At 19.8% G+C, this 19,195-nt stretch overlaps 3 long non-coding RNA genes across 4 annotated transcripts; 2 read left to right on the top strand and 1 right to left on the bottom strand.

Moving 5' to 3' along the window:
* Positions 1-847: 847 nt before the first annotated feature.
* Positions 848-16,433, bottom strand: LOC134836513 (uncharacterized). Of its 2 annotated transcripts, none has more exons than XR_010162309.1 (3): positions 16,047-16,433; positions 15,728-15,809; positions 848-1,131 (listed from the first exon to the last, which is right to left on the bottom strand). It is a non-coding gene; the product is annotated as an uncharacterized LOC134836513 (long non-coding RNA). The 2 variants fall into 2 exon arrangements; XR_010162308.1 differs by having other exon boundaries at positions 15,769-15,809.
* Positions 2,088-3,569, top strand: LOC134836512 (uncharacterized). The gene is made up of 2 exons (XR_010162307.1): positions 2,088-2,154; positions 2,192-3,569. It is a non-coding gene; the product is annotated as an uncharacterized LOC134836512 (long non-coding RNA).
* A 1,034-nt stretch (positions 16,434-17,467) lies between the features above and the next one.
* LOC134836511 (uncharacterized) lies at positions 17,468-18,784 on the top strand. Its single transcript, XR_010162306.1, has 2 exons — positions 17,468-17,693; positions 17,736-18,784. It is a non-coding gene; the product is annotated as an uncharacterized LOC134836511 (long non-coding RNA).
* The last annotated feature ends 411 nt before the right edge of the window (positions 18,785-19,195 follow it).

Raw genomic sequence — 19,195 nt, 5'->3', positions numbered from 1 at the left:
AAAAGTAAAGTAATTGAAGGAGGTAATAATCAAAATCTTATATTATTTATCCGAGGAAAAGCTATATCAGGAGCTCCTAATATTAAAGGAACTAATCAATTTCCAAACCCACCAATTATCACAGGTATTACTATAAAAAAAATTATTACAAAAGCATGAGCAGTAACAATTACATTATAAATTTGATCATTCCCAATTAAAGCTCCTGGGTGTCTTAATTCTAAACGAATTAATATTCTTAAAGAAGTTCCAATTAATCCTGATCAAATTCCAAAAATAAAATATAAAGTACCAATATTTTTATGATTAGTAGAAAATAACCATTGTTTCGATTATTATGAATTTTTTTTTATCAAATTTAAAATAAATATAAACTTTATTTTTTTTATCTATATTTTTTTTAAAAAAAAATAATTATTTTGATTAAATGGCTGAAATTAAGCGATAAATTGTAAATTTATTTATAAGAATTTTTTTCTTTTTAATCAATTAACTTTATATTCAAATATGATATTAAATTGCAAATTTAAAGGTGTTTTAAAACTAAAGTTTTTCACTTACCAACCTATTTAATCAGAATTTATCCTACTAATTTCACTTACCAACCTATTTAATCAGAATTTATCCTACTAATTTCACTTACCAACCTATTTAATCAGAATTTATCCTACTAATTTCACTTACCAACCTATTTAATCAGAATTTATCCTACTAATTTCACTTACCAACCTATTTAATCAGAATTTATCCTACTAATTTCACTTACCAACCTATTTAATCAGAATTTATCCTACTAATTTCACTTACCAACCTATTTAAATCAGAATTTATCCTACTAATTTCACTTCACTTACAGAATTTATCCTACTAATTTCACTTACCAACCTATTTAATCAGAATTTATCCTACTAATTTCACTTACCAACCTATTTAATCAGAATTTATCCTACTAATTTCACTTACCAACCTATTTAATCAGAATTTATCCTACTAATTTCACTTACCAACCTATTTAATCAGAATTTATCCTACTAATTTCACTTACCAACCTATTTAATCAGAATTTATCCTACTAATTTCACTTACCAACCTATTTAATCAGAATTTATCCTACTAATTTCACTTACCAACCTATTTAAAAAGATGTTTTATTTAAAGTATAAAAAAATTTAATTTATATAAAATTATATTTTATTGATATTTAAATTTAAAAATTTATATACTTAATTTCTAAATTAATAAAATCTTAAAAATCACAAATTTATTTAAATGGTTGTAGTCCTAAAGAAGAAGAAAAAAATTATATAAATTATTAAAAAATTTAATTTAAAATCATGAAAAAATTTATATATAAATTTAATTAAATATAAAATTAATAATTTTTATACTTTATTTTAAATATAAAAATAAAAAATATTTTATTATTTAAATATATATATATATATATATATATATATATATATATATATATATATATATATATATATATATATATATATATATATATATATATATATATATATATATATATATATATATATATATATATATATATATATATATATATATATATATATATATATATATATATATATATATATATATATATATATATATATATATATATATATATATATATATATATATATATATATATATATATATATATATATATATATATATATATATATATATATATATATATATATATATATATATATATATATATATATATATATATATATATATATATATATATATATATATATATATATATATATATATATATTTAAATAATAAAATATTTTTTATTTTTATATTTAAAATAAAGTATAAAAATTATTAATTTTATATTTAATTAAATTTATATATAAATTTTTTCATGATTTTAAATTAAATTTTTTAATAATTTATATAATTTTTTTCTTCTTCTTTAGGACTACAACCATTTAAATAAATTTGTGATTTTTAAGATTTTATTAATTTAGAAATTAAGTATATAAATTTTTAAATTTAAATATAAATAAAATATTTTATATATAATTAAAATATACTTTAAATAAAACATTTTTTTAAAAAAATTATGTTAGTAGGATAAATTCTGATTAAATAGGTTGGTAAGTGAAATTAGTAGGATAAATTCTGATTAAATAGGTTTAATGAAATTATAGTATAAATTCTGATTAAATAGGTTGGTAAGTGAAATTAGTAGGATAAATTCTGATTAAATAGGTTGGTAAGTGAAATTAGTAGGATAAATTCTGATTAAATAGGTTGGTAAGTGAAATTAGTAGGATAAATTCTGATTAAATAGGTTGGTAAGTGAAATTAGTAGGATAAATTCTGATTAAATAGGTTGGTAAGTGAAATTAGTAGGATAAATTCTGATTAAATAGGTTGGTAAGTGAAATTAGTAGGATAAATTCTGATTAAATAGGTTGGTAAGTGAAATTAGTAGGATAAAAATAAGCTAATTTAAGCTATTGGGTTCATACCCCAATTATAAAGGTTAATTCCTTTTTTTTATAATTATTAATTATATTTATAAAATATTTTTTATTTTTATATTATTTATTGGAACAATTATAACAATTTCTTCTTCTTCTTGATTAGGAATATGAATGGGATTAGAAATAAATTTAATGTCTTTTATTCCTTTAATTTCTGAAAAAAATAATTTAAATTCAACTGAAATATCTATTAAGTATTTTTTAGTACAAGCATTAGCTTCAATAGTTTTTTTATTTGTTTCTATTATATATATATTAAAATTTTCAAATTTTAATTATATTTTTTAAGATATGAATCAATTTTATTAATTTTTTCAATAATAATAAAATTAGGTGCGGCTCCTTTCCATTTTTGATTTCCTAATATTATTGAAGGTTTATCATGAATAAATTCTTTATTATTATTAACTTGACAGAAATTAGCTCCTTTAACTATTGTTTCTTATTTTTCTTTTTTAAATCAATTAATTATTTTTATTTTATTATCATGTTTTGTAGGAGCTGTAGGAGGTTTAAATCAAACTTCTTTACAAAAATTGTTAAGTTTTTCTTCTATTAATCATATTAGTTGGTTATTAATAGCAATAACTTATAGAAATTATTTATGGTTGTTGTATTTTTTTATTTATTTTATTTTAAATTTATGTTTAATTATAATTTTTAAAAATTTTAATCTTTTCAATTTTAATCAGTTATATATATTTAAAAATAATGGAATTAATAGAAATTTGTTAAAAATTTTATTTATAATAAATTTTTTTTCTTTTCAGGTGGTTTACCCCCATTTTTAGGGTTTTTACCAAAATGAATAGTAATTGAATTTTTATTAATAGATAAAATATTTTTTTTAATTTTATTTTTAGTAATGATATCATTATTAACATTATTTTTTTATATGCGATTAACTTTAACTTCATTTGTTATATTTTATCCTTCTATAAAATGAAATTTTTTAAATTTTAAAAAAAATAAAATAATAAAATTAATTATTTTTTTTAATATTGTAAGTTTATATTTTTTTTTAATTTTTTTATTAAATAATTATATATTTTAAAATAGTATATTTTGGTGTATGATGCACTAAAAATTTTGAATTTTTAAGAAATAGTTTAATTCTATTATTTATAATTATTCATTAGATGGCTGAAAGTAAGCATTGGTCCTTTAAACCATTTTATAGTAATTTAACAATTACTTCTAATGAAAAGCTTTAAGTTAAAAAAAACTTTTAACCTTCAAAGTTAACTATAAAAAATTATTTTTAAGCTTTAAATTTAAAATAATTTTATTATTTTATAAAAATTTTTTAAATAAATAATTTTTTTAAAAATTTTTAAATTAATAATTAAAAAATATTTGATTTTAGTATAAAATTTTGTTTTATAAATATATTACATGAAATTTAATAAGAGAATTTATAAAATTTTAAAAATTAAATTAATTTTATTTTCAGTAAATAATATTAAAAAATAAAGAAATTTTGATTTAATAATTTATAAATAACTTTGGTAAATTTAGTGCCAGCAACTGCGGTTATACTAATAAAGTAAATAAAATTTTTTTATTAATAATTAATAGAATAAAAATTAATAAAAAAATTTATTTATTAGATGAAATTTTAAATAAATAATTTTATTATTAAAAATTTTATGAAATTAAAAAAAATTTTTTATAAACTAGGATTAGATACCCTATTATTAAATACAAATTATTATAATAGATCATTTATAGTTAAATTCTTAAAAATTAAAAAATTTGGCGGTATTTTAATTAATCAGAGAAATTTGTTCTATAATCGATAATCCTCGTTAAAGTTTACTTAATTTAATTAAATTTATATACCGCTGTTATTGAATATATTTAAAAATTTAAATTTCAATAAAAATTTTTATAAAATTATATTTAATGTCAAGTCAAGGCATAGTTTATAGTTAAGAAGAAATGAATTTCATTAAATTTTATTTTATCAGATAAATAAATTGATTTTATTTAAAAGAAGAATTTGAAAGTAAATTAATTTATAAAATTTAATTGAATTAGACTCTAAAATATGTACATGCCCGTCGCTCTCATTCTAAAATGAGATAAGTCGTAACAAAGTAAAAATATTGGAAAATGTTTTTAGAATTCAATTTAAAACTTTAATAGAAAAGTATTTCAGTTACATTGAAAAAATATTTGTGCAAATCAAATTAAATTGATTTATAAAAAATTATTTATTAATTATTAATAAAAAGAATTTTAATAAAAATATTTTTAGTAATTTTTAAAGAAAAAATAAATTTAATTATAGAAAATTAGTATTGAAAAAGAAATTTGAAAAAATTGAAAATTGCTAATTTAAAAATTAAATTTAATTAATTGTATTTTGTGTTTCAAAGTAAATTAAATTAATAATTTAAATTGATTAGTTTCGAATTTATATGATTTAATAAATTTTTAAATTTAATATGGTATAATTATTTTAAAATTTTTATTAGAAATTAAAAGTTAATCGTATATAAATTTATCTAATTTCTTAAGAAATAATTTTAAATTATAAATTAATTAATAATTAATTTTTTGATTAATTAATTATTTAATTAATTTATATATAATAAGGGATAAGCTTTATTATAAATTTTTAAAAATTTTTAGAAAAATTAAAAAAATTTAAGCTTAAAATTAGTTTTAATTAATAAAAATGTTATAATTTATTTAATTAAATATTAATATTTTAAAAAATTTTAAATATTTATTAAGATAAAAAGTTTAATTAAAAAATTTTTAAAATAATGATTTAATTAGTAATTTTTTTTTGTAAAATTAATTTTTTATCAATAAATTAATTTATAAGAATTCGGCAAAAATGATGTCCACTTGTTTATCAAAAACATGTCTTTTTGAATGAATAAAAAGTTTAACCTGCCCGGTGAAAATTTAACGGCCGCAGTATTCTGACTGTGCAAAGGTAGCATAATCCATTGTCTTTTAATTAAAGGCTAGTATGAATGGTTGGATGAGATATCAACTATTTTTATATTAATAAAAATGAATTTAAATTTTTAGTAAAAATGCTAAAATAAAAAAATTAGACGATAAGACCCTATAAATCTTTATTTTTAATTGATAATATAAATTTTGAAAAAATTTAAATAAATTATTTATTAAAAATTTTATTGGGAGGATAATGAAATTTAAAAAACTTTTATTTTGTTTTATAAATATAATTAAATTATTGAATATATAATAATATTAAATGTTTAAAAAATTAAGTTACTTTAGGGATAACAGCGTAATTATTTTAAAGAGTTCTTATCGATAAAATAGTTTGCGACCTCGATGTTGAATTAAGAATTAATTTAGGTGTAGAAGTTTAAAATTTAAGTCTGTTCGACTTTTAAATTCTTACATGATTTGAGTTCAGACCGGCGTAAGCCAGGTTGGTTTCTATCTTTTTTTTATTTATATATTTTAGTACGAAAGGACCAAATATATTAATTTTATTATTAAAATAGATTTATATTAAAATATTAATATTGTTTTGACAGATTTGAATGTGATAAATTTAGAATTTATAAATGTATAATATACAAACAATAAAATGATATTATTAGATTTTATTTTACCTGTAATTGGTTCTTTAATTTTAATTATTTGTGTAATAGTAAGAGTTGCTTTTTTAACATTATTTGAACGAAAAATTTTAGGTTATATTCAAATTCGTAAAGGTCCTAATAAATTAGGAATTAATGGAATTTTACAACCTTTTAGAGATGCAATTAAATTATTCTCTAAAGAAATAATTTATCCAAATATTTCTAATTATTTAATTTATTATTTTTGCCCTGTATTTTCTTTATTTTTAATTTTATTTTTATGAATTAGATTTCCTTTATTAATCAAATTATTTTCTTTTAATTTAGGGATTTTATTTTTTTTATCCTGTACAAGAATTAGAGTATATAGAATTATAATTGCTGGGTGATCATCTAATTCTAAATATTCTTTATTAGGAGGATTGCGAGCAGTAGCTCAAACAATTTCTTATGAAGTTAGATTAGCTTTAATTTTTATCTCTTTAATTATTTTAGTATTTAGATTTTCTTTTATCGATTTTTATTTAAAACAAATTAATTTATGGTTAATTTTTTTAACAATTCCTCTAAGTTATGTTTGATTAATTTCTTCTTTAGCTGAAACTAATCGTACTCCTTTTGATTTTACAGAAGGAGAATCAGAATTAGTTTCAGGATTTAATGTTGATTACGCTAGAGGAGGATTTGCTTTAATTTTTTTAGCTGAATATGCTAGAATTTTATTTATAAGAATATTATTTAGAGTAATATTTTTAGGTTCAAATTTATTTAATTTATTTTTTTATATAAAATTATCTTTTATTGCTTTTTTTTTTATTTGAGTACGAGGAACAATACCTCGATTTCGTTATGATAAATTAATATATTTAGCATGAAAAAGTTATTTACCTTTTTCATTATGTTATTTAATTTTATTTATTAGATTTAAAATAATTTTATTTATTTTAATTTTATGAATAATTTAAAGTAAAATCAATAAAATAAAAAATTTTTTCTTATGTTTTCAAAACATATGCTTTTACAAGCTCATTGATTTAATTATTTAATAAAATTATCTCATAATTTTATCATTAATGGATTAATTAAAAAATATAAAAAATATAAAATAGTCAAAATTTGTCCAGTTAAAATAAATGGTCTTTCTACAGGACGAGCTCCAATTCATGTTAATAAAATTACAATAATAAAAAATAATCAAAATATTATTTTATTTACAGGATAAAATCTTAATGAACGAAAATTTCTTTTATTAACAAAAGGTATAATAAATAAAATAGCAATTGATATAACTAGAGCAATAACTCCACCTAATTTATTAGGAATTGATCGAAGAATTGCATAAGCAAATAAAAAATATCATTCTGGTTGAATATGAACTGGTGTTCTTAATGGATTAGCTGGAATAAAATTATCTGGGTCTCCTAATATATATGGATTAGTTAAACATAAAATAATTAAAAATATTAATAATATTAAAAATCCTACTAAATCTTTATAAATATAATAAGGATGAAAATGAATTTTATTAACATTACTATTAATTCCTAAAGGATTATTAGAACCTAATTGATGTAAAAATAATAAATGAATTACTGTAGTACCTAAAATTAAAAAAGGTAATAAAAAATGAAATGTAAAAAATCGTGTTAAAGTTGCATTATCAACAGCAAATCCCCCTCATAATCATTGAACTAAATCTAACCCTAAAAATGGAATTGCGGATAATAAATTAGTAATAACTGTAGCCCCTCAAAATGATATTTGTCCTCAAGGAAGAACATAACCTATAAACGCTGTTCCTATAGTTAAAAATAATAATAATACTCCTACATTTCATGTATGAGTATTTAAGTATGATTTATAATATAAACCTCGTCCAATATGTAAATAAATACAAATAAAAAAAAAACTTGCACCATTAGCATGTATAGTTCGTAATAATCAACCATAATTAACATCACGACAAATATGATTAACTGAATTAAAAGCTAATTGAATATCTGCTGTATAATGTATGGCTAAAAATAAACCAGTTAAAATTTGAATAATTAAACATAATCCTAATAATGAACCAAAATTTCATCAAATAGAAAGATTACAAGGAGCAGGTAAATCAATTAATGAATTATTAACAATTTTTAATAAAGGATGTCTATTTCGATAAGATTTATTCATTAGTAAGAAATTCGTAAAGGCCCATAAAAAAAGTTAGTAATTTTTACTACAATTACTAAATTAAATAATAAATAATTAATTAAAAAAATTATTAAAAAATTATTAGGTAATTCGTATATTTTTTAATTAATTAAAAAATTTTCTTTTATTAAATTAATATTAGAAAAAATTTATTATTTCATGTTAAAAAATAATTCAATAAATAATTTATTGAATATTAAAATAAAAATCTTATTATCATAAATAAAATGAATATTTTAAAAAAAATATTCTTGAAAAATTAAATTTTTCATTAGAATTTAAAGATGATATATAAATAAATAAAATTAATAACCCCCCAATAAAAATTAAAAATAAAATGTAAGAAAATCAAAAAGTTTTTGATAAAATTCCTGTAAATAAACAAGTTAATATAGTTTGCATCAATAAAATTAATCCTATTGCTATAGGATGGGTTAATTGAGTAAATATAAATGAATTAATTAATAAAAATTTAATTATAATAAAATTAATTTCAGAAAATAGTTTAATAAAAATATTAATTTTGGAGATTAAAGATGAATAATTTATTTTTTTCTGGAATTTTAAAAAAATATATTTTAGTTTTTAAATTTCATTAATTTTTGTTTTACAAAATCAATGTTTTTTTTAAACTTTAAAACTACTAATGATAATTTTTATAAATTTATTTGAATTTTATATTTTCAAAATTTATTTTACAGTTATTTTTCTGAATAGTTTTTATTTTTATTTTTAAACATTTATTAATAACATTAATTAGTTTAAAAATAGAAAAACTTGTATTCAAAAAAAATTATTTAACGCTAAAATTTTAACAATTTTTAGCGTTTAATTTTTTTTGAATATTTTTATAAAGAGTTTTTCTAAATAAACAGATTTTATATATTTAAAATTAAAAATAAAAAAAAATTGTTTTGTATTAACTGTCAAAAGATTTTAAAAAAAGTTAATTTTATAAAAATATTTTTGCGGAAGAAAGAAAATTTAAGTTAAAATTTAAAACTTCAAAATCAAAAATTAAACAAATCCACTTTTCGCATTCAATTTTGAAATAAAAAGCGATCGAATTAAAAATTTTGAAAATAAACATTACAAATTTTAAACTTTTTTTTCAATTTTCCCCCATTAATGAAATTTGCTGTTCTTTTGACTTTTTAAATGGGGACATCAGACTTGGCGTAATTATTGTTCTTCATTTAGAGCGCGTTTCATTCAAATAATTCGTTAAGAATTGCGACTTGAATTGCTGTTTGAATGATAAATGGGGTATTTGGAGAACAACGGTTTATTTATGAACAGAAAAATACGATGGTGTTGGTGGTGAAATTTTTCCGATGCAGACGAGATAATATTAAATTTTTTTGTCGAAAAAAAATTTTAATAGTGAATTTTTAAGGCGAAATGCGTTGATTAAACGTGATTGATTCACAAATGTTACTTTTTGTCTAAAAAAAAACATTTTTTTTGCACAGAACAAGTAAATTTTTGTTTCAATCCAAGTCTTAATTTTTATCACATCACACGATGGCAACAAATTCAGGATGAAATTGAGACGAAAACTTACGTATCAACTGAACGAATTAAATTATTTCTCTAATTGATCATGGCGAAACTCATCGCGTTAACATCTTCAATCTTTTTTTGACGAAAAAATTTTTAATTAACTTTTAAATTTGAGTAAATATTAAAATGTTTATTTTACGACTTTCTGTTCAAATTAACCCGCATGTCAACTTTAAAAAATCTAAATAAAAAATAAAAAAAAATAATTTTTACTTACACTTCCATCTCCTTGATGATCGTCGTTCGATTTTTTAAACGCACACAATCGTCGTAAGGTCCATAGAATTTCGTTGTCTCTCCAGAAAAAAAAAGTTGAAAATTACTAAAAGGCAAATATTTAAATTAACGGGGCACCTTTTCAATTAACACTCCATTCGTTTCGGCGTTGATCTGAAATTTCGTTGCCGATACGAGAAAAACTGGCGGCTTCCATGTAAAATGACGGTTGCGTAAGCTAATTAAACGCTTAAAACAAATTTTTGATTTTCTTAAATCGGAGAAAATTTGAAAAAGTTGTCGTTTTTGCGGGTCCTTTTAAATTTTACTTTTTATAAAATGGCCCGATCTTTAAAAAGCTTCAAAGAAAAAAATTTTGAATTTTTTGAATAAGTTCATAGTTATTTATTTTTATTTTAAGGTAGAATTTTAAATTATGCTCGATTTAAAATGCATTTTTACGAACTTTTTGATTATAACCGAAACGGGGCATTTCGCATATTCATAAATTTGGCGATTTATTCATACAAAATACATGAAAAATTAAATTGAAGGTCATGAAAGTAATGGAAAAAAAAGTTTTCTGAGTAAAAGTTAGGTATTTAGCTAAAATTTAGAAGAGGAAAATTTTCAAAATATATACTTTTTTGATTTTTTAATAATTTTTTATGAGCCTTTTAAATTTATTTTCGAAACTGCCCCGTAAAAATCGAATTTGCCCCGTGTGACTTTTTTTGGAAAATCGTTTATATCGAGCATAAAAACAACAGTTAGAGCAAATTGTTGATAATTCAGTAAATTAAAGTTAGGATGCTCCAATCTACAAAATGGCATTAAATTTTAAATATCTTCACTATTCAATGATTTCTATCCAATTAATTCAAATTTTAACTGGTTTTCCCCAAAAAATTAAATTAAATTTTATAATATGTAAAAATTATACAATGAATTCATTTGTGTTTTGTCACATTCGTAAATACTTTAATGTCTGATAGCTTGGTTAAGTGACATCGAAAAACAAAAAATTATTATATGGCAATTTCCTACAATTTATTATGCGGAAAAAGGCAAAACCATACTTTTCGAAAAGTGAATTTTTAAATCAAAAAGTTTTTAAACATTCGCAATAGTTATGTTTTCGCTTAGTTGCTCGCAGCATAAATTACTAATTTAACTATATTTACCGTCAAATTTATTTTTCCATATCTTTCCATTAAGAATACAATATTTTCAAAATAATTTGCTGATTCCAACTTAAATCATTTGACATTTAATTTTTTATTACCTTCTCTTTAATTTTAAATTTTATCAAATTCTTTATTAATTTTTACGTCAATTAGTTGTTAATCCTTTGCAATTAATAATGTTAATAAAATTCTTTGACTGATGTCCTTAAATTATTATTTTATAATATGTATTTCATAACATTTTTAATATCTCCTATTAATATTTTTCGATTAAAATCCGCTTATGTTAACTAACCACAAGTTAAATATGTTCGAGGCAATTTTAATCACATTAAATATTTTTCGCGTTGTATATATTAAAAAAGCACTTCTCTGTTCAGGTATAAATTAAAATCCGCTTGCTTATAAATTCGAATGAAAAATTTTATAAGTAAATATCGGAGTTATTTTTCGCGTTGTTATATCAATTGCTATTACATTTTTATCCGCAATCTAAAAGAAAAACAAAAAATTAAATTCACGAATTTTATAATATGTGGAATCAAAATAATTGATTATTTTTTATATTGGGATTTTATTCAAACATATACTTTTCACATGCTAAAATCCGTTTGTGACAGGCGATTAAATTAAATTTTAACTGTAAAATTTATTTACCGTCCTTTGTATATTTTTTATATGGGAATTAATCACATTAATGCAAAATTATGAGATAATTTTATTATAATAGTTATATTTACCGTCCTTATGTAATTTATTTTTCGCGTTGTAATAAGCATATACATATACTTTTCACATGGACACATCCGAAAAAATTTTTTTTATAATATGAATATCCGCCGGATTTTACTTTAAATTACAATAACACATCCAAATAAGTAAAATTATTTTAAATCTAAGCAAATAAATTAAATTGAAAACTAAATATATTTAATGTGTATAATAACTTTTTCATTTTAAATATATTAATTTTCAAACGACTTGAATTGTTCCTCGTACTCAAATCCCGGCAAAGTCATAAATGTTATTTTATTAAAAAAATAAATTAAATAAATTTGAACCTAAAAATTTACGTTAAATAATTTCTTATAAATAAAATTCTATATGTTCTGTCGACAAGAGGTGTCAATATTTGCATTTTACGTGATTAAATTAAATCCTGAAACTAATTTTTCAGGTACTGTCAAATCAAAAGGAGTACGATTAGTTTCAGCTAAAGAAGAAATTAATCAAACATAACTTAGAGGAATAGTTAAAAAAATTAACCATAAATTAATTTGTTTTAAAATTAAAATCGACAAAAATACAATCTTCATTATTTCATGTTTTTTTTTAAAGCTAATAACACTCTCGTGAAATTGTTTGAGCAATGGTCGACAATTTGCTCGAATATTTAGAAGTTATGTTTATCTCATAAATTATTATCCGTAATTCTTGTACAGGATTAAAATCCCTAAATACACGAAAATCCGACTAATCATTGTGGAAAATAAAGAAAATACAGGCACTTGTCGAAGTCAAATATTTGGATAAATTATTTCTATCAGAGCAATAATTTAATTGCATCTATAAAAGGTTGACCATCCTAATTTATTAGGAGCGATAGTTTGAATATAAGCTAAAATTTTTCGTTCAAACGAATGAAAAAAGCAACTCTTTAGCTTCAAAATTTTAAAATTAAAGAACCTTCAGGTAAAATAAAATCTAATAATATCATTTTATTGTTTGTATTTATACATTTATAAATTCTGTTTATTTTTCGGCAAATCTGGGGGTTTTAATATAAATGTCGGCTTCAAAATTAATATTTTCCATCAAGAAATGGCTTATATAAATAAGAAAAAGATAGAAACCAACCTGTGCCCTTTGGAGAACTCAAATGTCCTCTTTTGCGACTTAAATTTTAAACTTCTACCCTAAATTAATTCTTATTCAACATCAGGACAATCCAATGAAGACACACATTTAAAATAATTACGAAGACTCATCAAAAGTAAAATTTTTTAAACATTTAATATTATTATATATTCAGATAATTTAATTATATTTATAAAACAAAATAAAAAGTTTTTTAAATTTCATTATCACATAAAATTTTTAATAAATAATTTATTTAAATTTTTCATTTATATTATCAATAAAAATAAAGATTTATAGGGTTTCTCGTCTAATTTTTTTATTTTAGCATTTTTAATAAAAATTTAAATTCATTTTTATTAATATAAAAATAGTTGATATGCCGAACCATTCATACTAGCCTTTAATTAAAAGACAATGGATTATGCTACCTTTGCACAGTCAGAATACTGCGGCCGAATTTTCACTTTTTAAGATTCAAAAAGACATGTTTTTGATAAACAAGTGGATACACTTATAAATTAATTAGAAATCGATTTTTTACAAAAAAAATTACTAATTAAATCATTGCCTTTCAAAATTTTTTAAGTCAACTTTTTATCTTAATAAATATTTGAAATTTTATAAAATAATTATATTTAATTAAATAAATTAAAACATTTTTATTAATTAAAACTAATTTTAAGCTTAAATTTTTTTAATTTTTCTAAAAATTTTCACAAATTTATCACTTATTCCTTATTACTAATAAATTAATTAAATAATTAATTAATCAAAAAATTAATTATTAATTAATTTATAATTTATAATTTTTTTAAGAAATTAGATAAATTTATTTCAATTTTTTAATTTCTAATAAAAATTTTAAAATAATTATACCATATTAAATTTAAAAATTTATTAAATCATATAATTCGAAACTAATCAAAAATTATTAAGTTAATTTACTTTGAAACACAAATACAATTAATTAAATTTAATTTTTAAATTAGCAATTTTCCATTTTTTCAAATTTCTTTTTCAATACGTGGATTTTCTATAATTAAATTTATTTTTTCAAAAATTACTAAAAATATTTTTATTAAAATTCTTTTTATTAATAATTAATAATTTTTTTATGAAAAGAACTTTAATCAGTTTGCACAAATACAGCTGAACTGATGACTTTTACAATCGCAATGAGTAATGTCGCTATCAAGAGATAAACTGTGTTACGATATCAAGATAATAGAATTGATACCATGGTATTTTCCTTCCATGATACGTTAAATTTTTGCTCCCTCAAATGACAATCACGTACTCTGTCCAAAAAATTTAATGAAATTTTTCTTGTCTGTAATTGGTTCATCTTTCACAATGTCACTTAATTTTAAAATGTTTTCCTTGAATTTTGGATTGTCGATGACTTCGTGCACCGTTGAGAGGAAATTGTCTGCGGAAAACGTGTCGATGTTTAGAACGATTTTCCGAGAATTTTCGCCTCAATGCGTCTCGCATTGATAAATTGATCGCCAAAGAAGGGAATTGCCAAAAGAGGAACTTTTCCACGGTAAATAGCTTCTTCGAGGGAATGTTGCCCGCCATGAGTAATAAACAATTTGACATTTTTATGCATTAACAAATCTTGTTGAGGCGCCCATTTAACAAGTCTTACATTCGCAGGCTTATTTTCGATCGTGTCATTGCCAAATTTGAACAAAACATCGTACTTCAACTTTCCAAAAGCATGCAAAATCATTGTTAAACGTTCATTGTCGAACTTTTCTGTCAAAACATTGGTTCCAAAACTACAAATTTTTCACACCATTATTTATTTACTTTTTATAAATATTTATTTTAAATTTAAAGCTTAAAAATAATTTTTTATAGATATGCAAAAATCCCAAAGTGATAGTTTTTGGTACGATCGGGCGAATATATCCTAAAGCTGGATGAGCATTGACGAACAACATATCAATATCGTCGAAAATTTCATCAAAAGATCTCGCATTTGGTCCAAAATGCTTTTTAACGATCGGCATAATTGCATTTTCTAAAATATATTTCACGGGAAGGAGAATCAAGTCTGTTGTTTTTACTTTAAATCTCTCAAGGAACGTCATTTGTCCATTCGTTGGAGCTGCATATCTCATTGGAGCAGCAATAGAATGCACAAAATTTCCAATAATGTTAATAATGACATCATCTAAAAATAGCAATTACCAAAAAATATTTTTCAGGATTTCAGAAAATTCAAAAAATCCAAAACACGTTGACTCAAAATTTACATAGATAAAATTTTTAACAATTTCTGAATAATTTCTTGCACATCCTGATTTAGAAATTGAAATCCAGATTAAAATTTTTAAAAATTATAAATAAACATAAATTTAAAATAAAATAAATAAAAAAATACAAAGACATTAAATAATTTCTAATCCCATTCATATTCCTAATCAAGAAGAAGAAGAAATTGTTATAATTGTTCCAATAAATAATATAAAAATAAAAAATATTTTATAAATATAATTAATAATTATAAAAAAAAAGGAATTAACCTAGTTATAATTGGGGCTATGAACTGTCAATTTAAAATAAAGCTTATTTATTCATGTTTATCCTACTAATTTCACTTACCAACCTATTTAATCAGAATTTATCCTACTAATTTCACTTACCAACCTATTTAATCAGAATTTATCATACTAATTTCACTTACCAACCTATTTAATCAGAATTTATCCTACTAATTTCACTTTTTAAAAATTTTTTTTTCAGAATTTTTATTTTCACTTAATCCCATTCATATTCCTAATCAAGAAGAAGAAGAAATTGTTATAATTTTCCAACCAACCTATTATAATATATTTTATAAATATAATTTAATTTAAAAAAAAGGAATTAATCAGAACCCAATAGCTTATTAGCTTATTTTTATCCTACTAATTTCACTTACCAACCTATTTAATCAGAATTTATCCTACTAATTTCACTTACCAACCTATTTAATCAGAATTTATCCTACTAATTTCACTTACCAACCTATTTAATCAGAATTTATCCTACTAATTTCACTTACCAACCTATTTAATCAGAATTTATCCTACTAATTTCACTTACCAACCTATTTAATCAGAATTTATCCTACTAATTTCACTTACCAACCTATTTAATCAGAATTTATCCTACTAATTTCACTTACCAACCTATTTAATCAGAATTTATCCTACTAATTTCACTTACCAACCTATTTAATCAGAATTTATCCTACTAATTTCACTTACCAACCTATTTAATCAGAATTTATCCTACTAATTTCACTTACCAACCTATTTAATCAGAATTTATCCTACTAACATAATTTTTTTAAAAAAATGTTTTATTTAAAGTATATTTTAATTATATATAAAATATTTTATTGATATTTAAATTTAAAAATTTATATACTTAAAAATTAATAAAATCTTAAAAATCACAAATTTATTTAAATGGTTGTAGTCCTAAAGAAGAAGAAAAAAATTATATAAATTATTAAAAAATTTAATTTAAAATCATGAAAAAATTTATATATAAATTTAATTAAATATAAAATTAATAATTTTTATACTTTATTTTAAATATAAAAATAAAAAATATTTTATTATTTAAATATATATATATATATATATATATATATATATATATATATATATATATATATATATATATATATATATATATATATATATATATATATATATATATATATATATATATATATATATATATATATATATATATATATATATATATATATATATATATATATATATATATATATATATATATATATATATATATATATATATATATATATATATATATATATATATATATATATATATATATATATATATATATATATATATATATATATATATATATATATATATATATATATATATATATATATATATATATATATATATATATATATATATATATATATATATATATATATATATATATATATATATATATATATATATATATATATATATATATATATATATATATATATATATATATATATATATTTAAATAATAAAATATTTTTTATTTTTATATTTAAAATAAAGTATAAAAATTATTAATTTTATATTTAATTAAATTTATATATAAATTTTTTCATGATTTTAAATTAAATTTTTTAATAATTTATATAATTTTTTTCTTCTTCTTTAGGACTACAACCATTTAAATAAATTTGTGATTTTTAAGATTTTATTAATTTAGAAATTAAGTATATAAATTTTTAAATTAGTAGGATATTCAATAAAATATTTTATATAAATTAAAATATATTTAAATAAAACATTTTTTTAAAAAAATTATGTTAGTAGGATAAATTCTGATTAAATAGGTTGGTAAGTGAAATTAGTAGGATAAATTCTGATTAAATAGGTTGGTAAGTGAAATTAGTAGGATAAATTCTGATTAAATAGGTTGGTAAGTGAAATTAGTAGGATAAATTCTGATTAAATAGGTTGGTAAGTGAAATTAGTAGGATAAATTCTGATTAAATAGGTTGGTAAGTGAAATTAGTAGGATAAATTCTGATTAAATAGGTTGGTAAGTGAAATTAGTAGGGATAAATTCTGATTAAATAGGTTGGTAAGTGAAATTAGTAGGATAAATTCTGATTAAATAGGTTGGTAAGTGAAAAACTTTAGTTTTAAAACACCTTTAAATTTGCAATTTAATATCATATTTGAATATAAAGTTAATTGATTAAAAAGAAAAAAATTCTTATAAATAAATTTACAATTTATCGCTTAATTTCAGCCATTTAATCAAAATAATTATTTTTTTTTAAAAAAAATATAGATAAAAAAAAATAAAGTTTATATTTATTTTAAATTTGATAAAAAAAATTCATAATAATCGAAACAATGGTTATTTTCTACTAATCATAAAAATATTGGTACTTTATATTTTATTTTTGGAATTTGATCAGGATTAATTGGAACTTCTTTAAGAATATTAATTCGTTTAGAATTAAGACACCCAGGAGCTTTAATTGGGAATGATCAAATTTATAATGTAATTGTTACTGCTCATGCTTTTGTAATAATTTTTTTTATAGTAATACCTGTGATAATTGGTGGGTTTGGAAATTGATTAGTTCCTTTAATATTAGGAGCTCCTGATATAGCTTTTCCTCGGATAAATAATATAAGATTTTGATTATTACCTCCTTCAATTACTTTACTTTTATTAAGAAGTTTAGTGGAAAATGGGGCGGGAACTGGTTGAACTGTTTATCCTCCATTATCAGCTAATGTTTCTCATGCTGGGGCTTCAGTTGATTTAGCAATTTTTTCTTTACATTTAGCAGGGATTAGTTCAATTTTAGGAGCTGTAAATTTTTTAACAATTATTAATATACGACCAGTAGGAATATCATTTGATCGTGTTCCATTATTTGTTTGATCAGTATTTATTACAGCTATTTTATTATTATTATCTTTACCAGTATTAGCGGGAGCAATTACTATATTGTTAACGGATCGAAATATTAATACTTCTTTTTTTGACCCGGCAGGAGGAGGTGATCCTATTTTATACCAACATTTATTTTGATTTTTTGGTCACCCAGAAGTTTATATTTTAATTTTACCAGGATTTGGGATTGTTTCTCATATTATTTGTCAAGAAAGAGGAAAGAAGCTTTTGGAGTTTTAGGTATAATATATGCTATTGCTGCAATTGGTTTATTAGGATTTATTGTTTGAGCTCATCATATATTTACTGTTGGGTTAGATGTAGACACTCGAGCTTATTTTACTTCAGCTACTATAATTATTGCTGTTCCTACAGGGATTAAAATTTTTAGTTGAATAGCAACAATATATGGAACTCAATTAAACCTTACTCCTGCTTTGTTATGATCTTTAGGGTTTGTATTTTTATTTACTGTAGGAGGATTAACAGGTATTGTTTTAGCTAATTCTTCTTTAGATATTGTTTTACATGATACATATTATGTAGTAGCTCATTTTCATTATGTTTTATCAATAGGGGCTGTATTTGCTATTATAGGAGGGTTTGTTCATTGATATCCATTATT

The sequence above is a fragment of the Culicoides brevitarsis genome, unplaced genomic scaffold, assembly GCF_036172545.1.
Source record: "Culicoides brevitarsis isolate CSIRO-B50_1 unplaced genomic scaffold, AGI_CSIRO_Cbre_v1 contig_49, whole genome shotgun sequence".
In the NCBI taxonomy this organism is placed as follows: Eukaryota; Metazoa; Arthropoda; class Insecta; order Diptera; family Ceratopogonidae; genus Culicoides; species Culicoides brevitarsis.
This window is presented reverse-complemented; position numbering and strand designations above follow the sequence as displayed.